We start from the raw sequence: 12,500 nt of genomic DNA on the forward strand, positions 1-12,500 counted from the left end.
TCTAAGGATAAAGAAAAATTCCAGAAGGTTCCCAAATGAGAGAGGTGAAAGAACATTATATTAAAAAGACTAAAAATTTAAAAGAAATTGAATGTTTTTCCAGTCACACAAGAAGTTAGAAAACAATGAAGCAGTGCCTTCAATTATGAAGGAAAATAACTCCTAAGCTAATTAACATTCAGCAAATTATTTCCAACATATACAAATATAAGAAAGATGCTCATAAAGAAGTAATATTACAAAAAATTACATTCCATATTCTTGTTCTCAGGAAGTTATTGAAGAGGTGTCCCCAAAAATTGAAGGTAATAAAAGGCTCCCAAGCTCATTGTATGAGACCATCATTACTCTGATTCCAAAACCAGAAAAAGACATTACAAGGAAAAGGAAAAGTATAGTCCAATAGCCCTAATGAGCTTAAAGGCAAATATCCTCAACAAAATACGAGCAAAACAAATTTAGAAATACATTAAAAAGATGATACATTGGTTCAATATCTGCAAGTTGGTTCAATATCATGCACTTTTTGGGATTGAAAATTGGTGAAGCCACTATGAAAAATAGTGAGGGTTTGTTTTTGTTTTCAAAAAATTAACAATGGAACTACCTCATGACCCAGCAATTCTACTTCCGGGCATATATCTGAAGAAAACCAAAACACTAATTTGAAAGATATATGCACATCTATGTTCATTGCAGTGTTATTTGCAATATCCAAAACATGGAAGCAACTCAAATGTCCATTATTAGACAATTGGATAAAAAATAGTGGTACATATATACAATGAAATATTACTCAACCATAAAAAGAATAAAATCCAATGGACACAGACACTAGGGGGGTGAGAGCATGAGCTGGGGGTGGGGGGCAATGGGGGAATAAGGACACATATGTAATACCTTAATCGATAAAGAAAATTTAAAAAGGGAGAAGATATTAATGACAATAAATTACTAAGCACCAAAAAAAATAAAAGAATAAGATCTTATTATTTGTGACAACATGGAGAGATCTGGAGGGTATTATGCTAAATGAAGTAACTCAGACAGATACAAACATGTGATTTACTTATAAGTGGAATCAGCAAAAACCAGACAAACAAAACAGAAATAGACTCATAGATACAGAGAACAAACTGAGTACTGTTAAATGAGTGTGGGGTAAGTGGGAGCTGGTTGAAAAAGATAGATGAACGGATTAAGAAACTACAAAATAGTGATGGGGATGTAAAGTACAGCATAGGAATTACAGTCAATAATTTTGTAATAACTATGTATGGTACCAGGTGGGTACTAGAATTATCAGGGGGTTCAATTTGTCACTGGAGCTGAGAGCCGGCTTTAGCTCTGAGGCTGGGCTCCAGCTCTGAGACCTCGGCTGCTGAAAGAAGGTATCTGTGTTTGTTTGGGTTCTATAATTGTAACACTGTTGCGGTCCTGCTGGCTGAAGCCCGGCTGGCTGAAAGCAGGTTTCTGGAGTTTGTTTAGCTTCTATAATTGCAACATAGTTGCTTAGAGTGCAAGCTCAGAGCCCAGCAGCAGCAGGCGGGGAACCTTGGCTTCCTCCATCACTAGAGCAAGCAAGCCTCCTGTTTCCTTCAGCTGCCTGGCTGCCGGCCGCCATCTTGGTTGGCAGTTAATTTGCATATCGCCCTGATTAGCCAATGGGAAGCATGTCGGAGGTACAGTTAATTACCATGTTTGTCTATTATTAGATAGGATATGTTCTGAACACTGATTTAATTTTGACTGGGAAAATGACAATAGAAGTATGTGATTATATTTGTGCTTATGTGTATATAGATATTGTTATAAGTGAGCTAAAAAGGCGAGAGATAATGCCTAGAATTTAGGGAGTAAAAAATACTGTCATATGCATTTACATATAATACAGCAGAAATATGCAGGTAAGTAACATGAAAAACAGGTAAAAGAGTTCAAAGTAATTGCTTCTAAGAAGCAAGAATCTTGGGTAAATAGAGAATTGCACGTTTTAATAATGTAGTACTGTTTTGTACTTTTATATCTAGATTTGGATTACTTACCAAAAATAAAATTAAATTGTTAACATTAAGGTTTACTGTTGTATAAATAGAAATAGTGTATATATAACTTTCTAAATAAAAAATAAAACAGAAAAATTTGGTCAAACTGAAAACTGGCCAAGAAACAAATAGGGTAAGAAATTTTAGTAAATAGAAAATAAAAATAAGAATATATCTAACAATTTCTAGAATTATAATAAATGAAATAAATTAAGCTAATCAATTGAAATACAGAGGCTTTAAGACTAAATTTTAATAATCTGACACTGCACCATTAATACAATATACTACAGAAAGTTTGAAAATGAAGAGTATAAAGTGGTATCCAGGAAAATGTTGACAAAAAAGTTGTAATATTATTAATATTAGAAAAAAATATTATTCTAAGTGAAAACCACTAAGGAACTTATAATATTGACTAACCCTATAATTTACCAGGAAGACATTCCATTAATACATTTATAAGATCCTAACAGCATAGCTTCAAAATGCATTATTAAAAAAAAACAACCCCGATAGCCAGTTGGTGTGGCTTGCTTGACCTGTGAACCAAGAGGTTGTGGTTCAATTCCCAGTCAGGTCACACACCCAGGTCGTGGGCTGGATCCCCAGTGGGGGTTTAAGGAGGCAGCTGATCGATGATTCTTTCTCATCATTGATGTTTCTGTCTCTCTCTGCCTCTCTGAAATCAATAAAAATACAAAACAAAAAAACCTTTTTAAAAAAACTGATAAAACAATAGGGAGAAATTAGAAACACCCAATAGCAGGAGACGTTAGCATATTTTTCTTGGATACTGACTAATAAAACAATCTATGGGTTAAGAGAGCTAAAAAAGTTACAAGTAAGAAGCCTAATCTGAAACTCTTACCTTCATACAGAGAATGTTCACTAATTTGACCTCAGAGGATGCCTCAACAAATTCCGAAACATTAATGTCATATAAATAATTTTAATGAGCCACAATGTCATGAAATAAGAAGTCAACTGCCCGAGTAGCCAAAACCTTCATTACCCCTCAGCACTTTATGAAGTACTGAACATTTACTTCATAAACACTTACATATACTTACTATAATATGCCAGCCATTATCCTAAGCACATTCAATATTGACTCCTTCATTCTTCACAGCAATTGTTTGAGGGAAGCACTATATTCTCCACTTTTTACAAATAAAGAAATTGAGCCACAGAAGCATTAAGCAACTTGCCCAAGGCAGATAATAAGTGGCAAAGTGGGACATAACCCAGGCATGCTGATTCTAGGACCTGAGCTCTTGACTTTTGTATCAAGTTTATTCCCTTAACATAAACTTCTAAAGAAACTATTAGTTTAAAAAGAAATAAAAATAAAAATTTAAAAATATATGCCACAGCTTAACAAAAGCACTACACAACAAAAAAATCAAGGACCATCTGAAGCCGTTCTGAGAAAAAAACCTAACGTTGTGTATTTACTATAAAATAAGAGGGGAAATAAATAAACAAAAAGAGCTTGAAATAGAATAACAAAATATTCCCAAATAAGGTAGAAACAAGTAATAATAAGTAGAAATTATTTAAAACAGAAAAGTAAGTATAAAATAATAGAAATTATTTTTAAATTTTGGAACTTTGGAAAAATTAATTTAAAAATAAAACCTCCAGCAACTGTGATGAATCAGAGAGATAAACTGAACAAAACCAGGAGGCTTTCCATCAAGGGGGTGGAGCAGGTAAGTGCAGTACACATGTCCTCCCAAGAACATATCAGAATAACAGCTAAACAATAGAACCACCGCCATTCAGAACCACCTGAAGTCTAGTTGAAGAGGAGTCCTATAACTAAGGAGATACAGAAGCCACATCGAGACTGATAGAAATGGAAATGCTGGGGGCAGAAATAGAATATTGGGGACCAGCTATAATTGTTAGAAATATGAATCATGCTCTGTTAACCGTGATTGTTCTGTTCTGTTTAAAGAAGGCGCATGCTAACCTGGCTGGGAGTTGCACGTGGGGCCTGGGAGCTCCCCTGGAAATGCGACCCATCCTCTTCATCTGGAGCTGCCTGTTATCCTGGAAAGATGGACAACCTTGTTGCAGAAACCAGAGCCTCCAGCCCTTTGAAAACCCCCAGCCCTTTGAAAAACCCCAGGCCTTTGCAAACCCCCAGCCCACATTGCCTGTAAACTGCCCATTTTGCATACCCATTCTTATCCCCTTTGCCTGCTTCCCCATGCAATCTTTGTCCTTCTACCCAATATAAGCAAGTGGCTTATGGTGGGGGCAGATTTTTGTGGATGATTTGCTGCTCTCCCATACTGCCAGCATTATTGGAATAAAAGCTCATATATGATTCAACCATGTCTCTGATAACAGGCAGTCTAGACCAGTGATGGTGAACCTTTTGAGCTCAGCGTGTCAGCATTTTGAAAAACCCTAACTTAACTCTGGTGCCGTGTCACATATAGAAATTTTTTGATATTTGCAACCATAGTAAAACAAAGACTGTGGGGCACGGTTACGGTGTTTTGGCCAGGATCAAGCCTCGGACTAATGAAAGGACAGGGTCCTCTCATTGCCACGTGCAAGTCCCAGCTGGAGAGCAGGGCCCTCCCAGCACAATCATAGCCAACGGCTGTGGTTGTAAGCTTGAACCTATGGTCCGACACGTAGCCCCACGTGCCTTGTGATAGAGTTCAGGTGCATGTAGCTAAGTGAGGATGAAACTCACAAGAATGCTGTAAACAACGTGATCACGCCCCTACTTTGCCTCGTGGCATCTGCTATAAAATAAAGACATGGCTTGTGGGCACTGGTGCTGTCTCCTCATCAGGGAGCAGCATTCCACCGAGACCCAGCTTTCATTCTCTTGTCTGTCTTTTCTCAATCCTTTCACCCCCCCCCCCCCCCCACTCAGGGTCACTGAACCAGGCTGAGCTGGCATGGCACGTAAGGCACCCTGGGGCTGAGTATGCCATGGCCGTGCCGGCTCCCCACAAAAGACTTATATTTTTGATATTTATTTTATATATTTAAATGCCATTTAACAAAGAAAAATCAACCAAAAAAATGAGTTCGCTTGTCACCTCTGACACGCGTATCATAGGTTCGCCATCACTGGTCTAGACCCATTGATTGTCTGGTTTCAGAAACACAGAAAAGGCTGGTCCTACACCCCTGTGTGGCAATGAAAAATCAGGAGGAATATCTCAGCTGTGATGGTCTCCCCTGAAAAGTGAGAGGCCCCAGGCCCACACCAGGCTCCCCGGCCCAGTGTTCTAGTGCTGGGAAGAGAAGCCCCCATAACTTCTGGCTGTGAGGCCTGTGGCTGAGGAAGGTGGAGGCTGCTGGAGTCCCAGGCTGCCTCAGAAAGGACCTGTGCAGATTACTCAGACCCCATCGCTTTCAGTTCCAACACCGGGGTGACAACCCACAGGTACCAGGGACATGCGGAGAGGCACTGAACGGTCTGTCTGTGAGGGAAGGGATGGGGGAGCAGATTTCTCCCAGACAGAAGTGCTGGCAGAGGCCATTGTTTCTTGACTGAGCCCTCCCCCCACAGAGCCAGCAGGCAGGCACCACATCTGAATCTCCATCAACCCAGCTAACACTATTTGCCTAAAGAGGCGATTCCCTGAGAGCCCTGCCCCAGGCAACTGGTGGGCCCCCCAACGCTGTTTCCAGGGGCTTTTTCATACAAGTGACCTGTCTTTGCTCGTGCTGTGGACTTTTCCAAAATCTTTCACGAATTAACAAACCCCAAACAAATAGCTTCTGGTCTCAAGGTGCCCCCTGCCACTAGCTAAGAGGCCCCGGGCAGGGCCTCAGTGCACAACTTGGCCTCTCCCAGACACCGCCAAGCCCAGCACAAGTGCCAACTATTTGCAGATCACTGTGCTTTGTACCAAGTGTAAATGGGCAGGGCAAAGGCAGTGGCAACCTTGGCCTGTACCTCCTGGGAGGCCCCAGAGCCAGCATACCTGCTGGATGGATAGTTTCACATGGAAGGACCACCCAACCACATCCACGAGTGACACATTAAAAGGGTAAACTCATTAGGCACCAGAGAGCCCTGCTGAGACAAGTCCTGCTCCAAGGGGATTAGTAATATAATCAAATCAGTAATAATAAAAAAAAAACTCCTAATAAGTAAAAGTGCTGGATCTGAGAGCTTCACAGATGAATTTTACCAAACATTCAAAGAAGAATTAACACCTATCTTTTTCAAACTTCTTCCAGAATTGAGCAAGGTCAGCATTACTTGATACCACAACCAAAGACCTTACAGAAAAATTACAGGCCAATATTCCTGATGAATATAGATACAAAAATTTTCAACAAAATATTAGCCAACCTAATTCAGCAATGCATTAAAAAGATCATATATCATGATCAAGTGGGTTTTATTCCTGGAATGCAAGGTTGGATCAATATCCACAAATCAATTAATGTGATAAACCACATAAACAAAATGAAGGGTAAAAACTATATGATCATATCAATAGATACAGATAAAGCACTTGACAAAACCCAATGTCCATTTATGATAAAAACTCTCAGCAAAGTGTAAATAGAGGGAACACACCTCAGCATAATAAAGTCCATAGTTAAGGTTATACTCAATGGGGAAAAGCTAAAAAGTGTTTTCCATAAGATCAGGAACAAGACAAGGATATTAGTTTTCACCACTTTTTTTCAACATAGTGTGGATGAAAAGGGGCCACATGCTGACCTGACTAGCTCAGGAAAGGCCTGCATGGCGGTCTTGCAAACTCAGACCTAAAGTCACCACAAAGGATGATCTGAAATTAAAATGTTTTAATTAAAAAGCAGCCTGTGGTGGGTAGTCATGTCCTAGGCTGGTATCTTCCCTGACAAAGGTCAACTTTGATTTTAACTGAGCCTATTGTCTTTTTGCATCTAGATAACATACCTTTGGAATGTTGGGGTAACTTGTAACTTCCCTTTTTCCGGACCTCTCAGGCACAACCAATGCACCAGGGTGGCAGGGCAGAGATGACAAATTCCCTTATTGTTATTGTTATCATGTTAATTGTTGACTGTAAACTATCCTATGCCCACCTATGTAAAAGAAGCATGTGTCTATCATTTTACTTTTTATCCAATCCCAGAGGTTTCCCTGTTTTGCTTTCTCCCACCTCCCTAATCTCTCACCAATGGATTTCATGTAACCTATTTATGTCTCCTCCTTTGATGGCAATTTATAAAAATAGGTGAAAGACCACCATTCCCTGGAGCATTGTCTCAATGAATTGAGATTCTACTTCCTGGCAATTGTCAACAGTTTGGCTCGAATAAACTCACAAAAATTCTTTACAGGTTTGACTGTGTATTAAGTTGACAATAGTATTGGAAATCCTAGCCACATCAAACAAGAAAAGGAAATAAAAGGCATTCAAGTTGGAAAGGAAGAAGTAACACTGCCATTATTTGCAGATGACATGATACTATAAATAGAAATTCCTAAAGATTCCACTGGAAAAAAATTAAAAATGATAAATTAGTTCAGTAAAGTAACAGGATATAAAATTAATATTCATAAATCAGTTGTCTTTTTGTACAGCAAAAATCTGATACTATCAATAAATCAACAAACAACAAATACTGGAGAGGATGTAGAGAAAAGGGAACTCTGTTGGCGGGAACGCAGATTGGTGTAGCCATTATGGGAAAAAATTAAAAATGGAACTGCCTTATGACCCAGAGATTCCACTTCTGGGTATTTATTCAAAGAACTCCAAAACACCAATTTGAAAGAATATGTGCACCCTTATGCTCATTGCAGCATTATTTACAATAATTCAGATATGGTAGCAACCTAAGCATACTTCGATAGATGAGTAGATAAAGAATAAGTGATACATATATAACAGACTATTACTTGGCCATAAAAAAGAATGAAATTTTACCATTTGTGAAAACATAAATGGACTTGGAAGGTATTATGCTAAGTGAAGTAAGTCAGACAGAGAAAGAAAAATCCCATATGATTTCACTGATATGTGGAATCTAAAAAAAAGAAAAGAATGAACAAGCCAAACAGAAACAAATCATAAATATAGAGAACAAACTGTTGATTGCCAGAAGGGAGGGAGGATGAGGGGCTGGGTGAAAAAAGTAAAGGGATTAAGATGTATAAATAGTTACAAAATTGTCACAGGAAGTAGAGTACAGCATAGGGAATATAGTCAATAATATTCTAATAACTATGCATCATGTTAGGTGGATACTAGACTTATGGAGGGGATCACCTCATCGTATATAACAAAAGGCTAATATGCAAATCGACAGAACAGCAGAAAGACCAGTCGCTATGATGTGCACTGACCACCAGGGGCCAGATGCTCGATGCAGGAGCTGCCCCCTGGTGGTCAGTGCACTTTCACAGGGGGAACACCGCTCAGCCAGAAGCCCTGAGTTGGGCAGGAGCCTCTCCTGCCTCTACGGCAGCGCTAAGGATGTCTGGCTGACAGCTTAGGCCCACTCCCCATGAGGGCTCCTGGACTGCAAGAGGGCGCAGGCTGGGCTGAGGGACCCCCCCCCCCAAGTGCACGAATTTTGTGCACCAGGCCTCTAGTAAATTATATAAATGTCTAACCACTGTGTTGTATACTTGAAACTTATAATATTGAATGTCTACTGTAATTGCAAAATAATTTTTTAATTTGGAAAAAGATCAAAATGCTTATAATAACTGTAGTATTTTATATTGTATTATAGTCCATGACTAAATGTAAAAGGTCAAGAGAGATGAGATATTAAAAAATAAATCAGAATGGAAAATACAAAATTGCCAAAAGACATAGATTATGCAATCCTCAATATATTTTCTCTTTTCAGAAAAAATCAAATCATCTACTCCAGACACTATTTTCAGTCTTTTTCAGAGAAGTTTTTAAAAACTCAGTCATTTTCAGTTTGTAATTTCAATATTATGGTTTCCTTTGCTTTCTCATGGGTTGGAACTCCCTTCTGCTTCTAACTTCAAATAGCTACCCATTTTAATAAAGCTACCAGAAAATCTGCAAGGAGCCCGGCCAGCATGGCTCAGTGGTTGAGCATTGACCTATGAACCAGTAGGTCACAGTTTGATTCCTGGTCAGGGTACATTTCTGGGTTGTGGGCTTGATCCCCAGTGTGGGGTGTGCAGGAGGCAACCGATCAATGATTCTCTCTCATCATTGATGTTTCTATCTCTCTCTCCCTCTCCCTTCCTCTCTGAAATCAATAAACATATTTTTTTAAAAAAAGAAAATCTGCAAAGAAGGGGTGTCCGCAAATAAGGCTTAAGATTAACTGATTATTATAAGACCTGCTGCCCAGCTTTTAAGCCTTCCTTTAACTGCTCCCTAAGGATTTTAAAGAGTTCTAATGAGGTTATGTACTGCCTGTTCCCAAGCACTGATAAATATACTACATATCTATCTCTTAGCTTTGGGTCTCTGGCTCCTAATAGCTTATGAGCCTGAGTATTTCTATTTTCTTAAGTTTATTTTTTATTGTTGACATTATTACAGATGTCCCCTATTTTCACCCCACTTCCCCCCTTCACCCAGCCCTTGCCCCACCCCAGGTCTTCACCACACTATTGTCTGTGTCCTTGAGGTATGCATATAAATTCTTTGATCAATCTCTTCCTGTCCCCCCACTCCCCTCCCCTCTGAGATTTCTCAGTCTGTTCCATGCCTCTAAACCTGTTTTGTTTGTCAGTTTATTCTGTTCATTAGATTCCACATATAAGGGAGATCATGTGATACTTGTTCTCTGACTGGCTTATTCCACTTAGCATAATGGTCTCCAGGTCCATCCATGCTGTTGCAAAGGGTAAGAGACCCTTCTTTTTCACAGCCACATAGTATTTCATTGTGTAAATGTACCACAGCTTTTTTATCCACTATCTCCTGATGGTGCTTGGGCTGTTTCCAGACCTTAACTATTGTAAATAACACTGCTATGAACATCTCTCATCTATAAAATGGGGATAATACCACTGACTTAACAGGGTCATTAGGAGGATTAAGAAAAAAAAACAACTTGTTGAAGTGTTCAGTCAATGCTAGTTGACTCTGAATACCTCTTCTTTTTCCCCAGGTACCACATTTTTATACCACCTACCCAGTGCCCCATTTCCAAAATCTAACGTTCCAAAGTAATGGCATCATAAAACGTTGAGCTATCTTGCTCAACTCCATTCCTTTCTTATTGAGATCTTATAGCCACCAATCATATCTCATGATAGACTATTTGATATAGAGATCATTTTGTTTGACTTACCTGTTAAAATAGGAAGCTATGCGTATTTGTGAACAATTAGGGAGTTGAACTTGATGAGCGTAGTTTATAAAATTATTGGTTTCCTCTCCCTTGATCCACACATCGATTCAGTTACAAGTCCTATTGATTTACCTCAAATGTCTCTAACATCTGTCTCTCTCTGGGCCACTGCCATTCCTCCAGGTTAATTCAAATTGATTTCTGGCCTGATTTGTTATATCAGCAGTCTCCCTGCCTCTTCTCACCAACCTTAATCCATCTTCACACGGCTGCCCAATCAATCTACTGAGTCCCAGTGCTGAAGTGTGTCGTTTCCCCACAGAGAAGCACAATCACCAGATAGCCAGGAAGAGGGTTCAAGGTAGCTGGTTGTAAGGCTGGTGGTCCTTTGTGAGGTCAGAGGCCAAGGGACTTTGAAGACTGTGAACAGGAGGGGTAAAGTGAAATCACCTGAGAGGCCCTTAAAAGTGGTAAAGTGTAATTACTCTAAATACTTGTATAGCTCGACCTTACTTTACCTACGGAATTATTTTCTATAATCAATCTGAGTCTAATCAAGGGCCATCTCCTCACCACCCCACTGACACATGGTATTTATTTCAGTTTATTATAATGTCTATCACCTACCACCAAACAGTGATCTCCTCAAAGGCTAATGAGCATCTCATTATTTCTGCCTTCCCAGCCGCTAGCACAGGCCCAGCACATGCTGAGTGCTTGAAGAGTGAATGGCCACAGGTAAGCGCTGCCTATGAGACTAAAGAAGCAATAAACTAACTCATGAAAAGTCTCCAAGGGAAGTGTAGACTCTCAAATAAAGGAGAGCAGGTAATTCTGGGTAAACAGAGCAGAGTGATCAAAAGTTCCTCTCTGTTTCCCAGCCGCCAAGAGAGGACCCTGGGGCTAAAGACTGTGTTCTTTGGATTCTGAATGCCAGAAGGGCAGAAAGACAGGCAGCATAAACCGGCCCCTGCACCACCATGGTCATATTTGACTACTTTTATTCCAAACAGAAAACCAGATTTTTAAACTGGGTAGAGTTCCTGTCTATATAAGAAAAAGGGCTTAACCTTGCTAAGATCAAGGTATAATGGCTCTGTGCTTAAGCTGCCAAGATTTGTAAACTACAAATTTTCAAGGCACAAATGAAAAACTACCACAGGGTGCTTATTCAAGCAAATGAAATTCACCTAAATAAACCATCGTAGAGCCTCTAGTGCTGTTTCTTCTTGAAGTACAAACTTCCCTCAGGCTCCCAAAATGCTAAACCTGGGGTTGGGCAAATGAACCCCACATAATGAGTTCCCCAGGTACCTGCTGTTTGCATCCTCCCAGCCCGGGGCTGGCTCTCAGGTGGCCTTCAGAGAGTGAGAACCAGGATCCCCACTGGCTACTCCTGAGAGCATCTTCTCTGGCTTCAAGGACTTCTCCACACAGAGGGGCTGTCCAGGACTCCAGCACCTCCCAAGCCTGACCCCCTTCCTGCTGGAGGGCATGTATCTGCTGCCTGCTCAGCCTCAGGCCCTGCCAGAGACTCTTTGGATCCCCTTGCTCTTCCCTGTGCATGCATACTGTGGCCAAGCGTGCCCACCATGTCAAGCTTCACTTCTCAGACTCCTCCAGCCAGCGCTCCTGCTCTGCCTCAGCACTAGACAGACACATGTGTTTCTTAGAAAGGAAAGGAAATGGTTTGTATTGGTCATGGGCTGGCTTTACTTTATTGTTTGTTGTATAACAGCTCTTATCACAGTTGGAAACGGTCTTCATAAGGTCTGTTCTTCCTTCCCTTGATTTCCGTAGAAGGATGGGTTCCCAAGGGTGGAGAATGCTAACCTGGTCATAGCAGACATTCTTCTTTATCAAGACCAGTAGACTTCAACCAGATCAGATGATTCTTTTTCTTTTTTCTTTATTGATTAAAGTATTCCATATGTGTCCTTATCCCCCCATTGCTCCCCCACCCCCATCTGTGCCCTCACCCCCTAGTGTCTGTGTCCATTGGTTATGCTTATATGCATGCATACAAGTACTTTGGTTGATCTCTTCTCCTCCCCCAACACCCTCACCTGCCTTCCCTCTAAGGTTTGAAGGTCTGATGGATGCTTCTCTCTGCTCGTTAGTATTGTACACAAGATCACGCTGTCATTAACAGATAAGATGATTCTTTCGCTGAAC

The sequence above is a fragment of the Myotis lucifugus genome, unplaced genomic scaffold, assembly GCF_000147115.1.
Source record: "Myotis lucifugus unplaced genomic scaffold, Myoluc2.0 scaffold_190, whole genome shotgun sequence".
Classification (NCBI taxonomy): Eukaryota; Metazoa; Chordata; class Mammalia; order Chiroptera; family Vespertilionidae; genus Myotis; species Myotis lucifugus.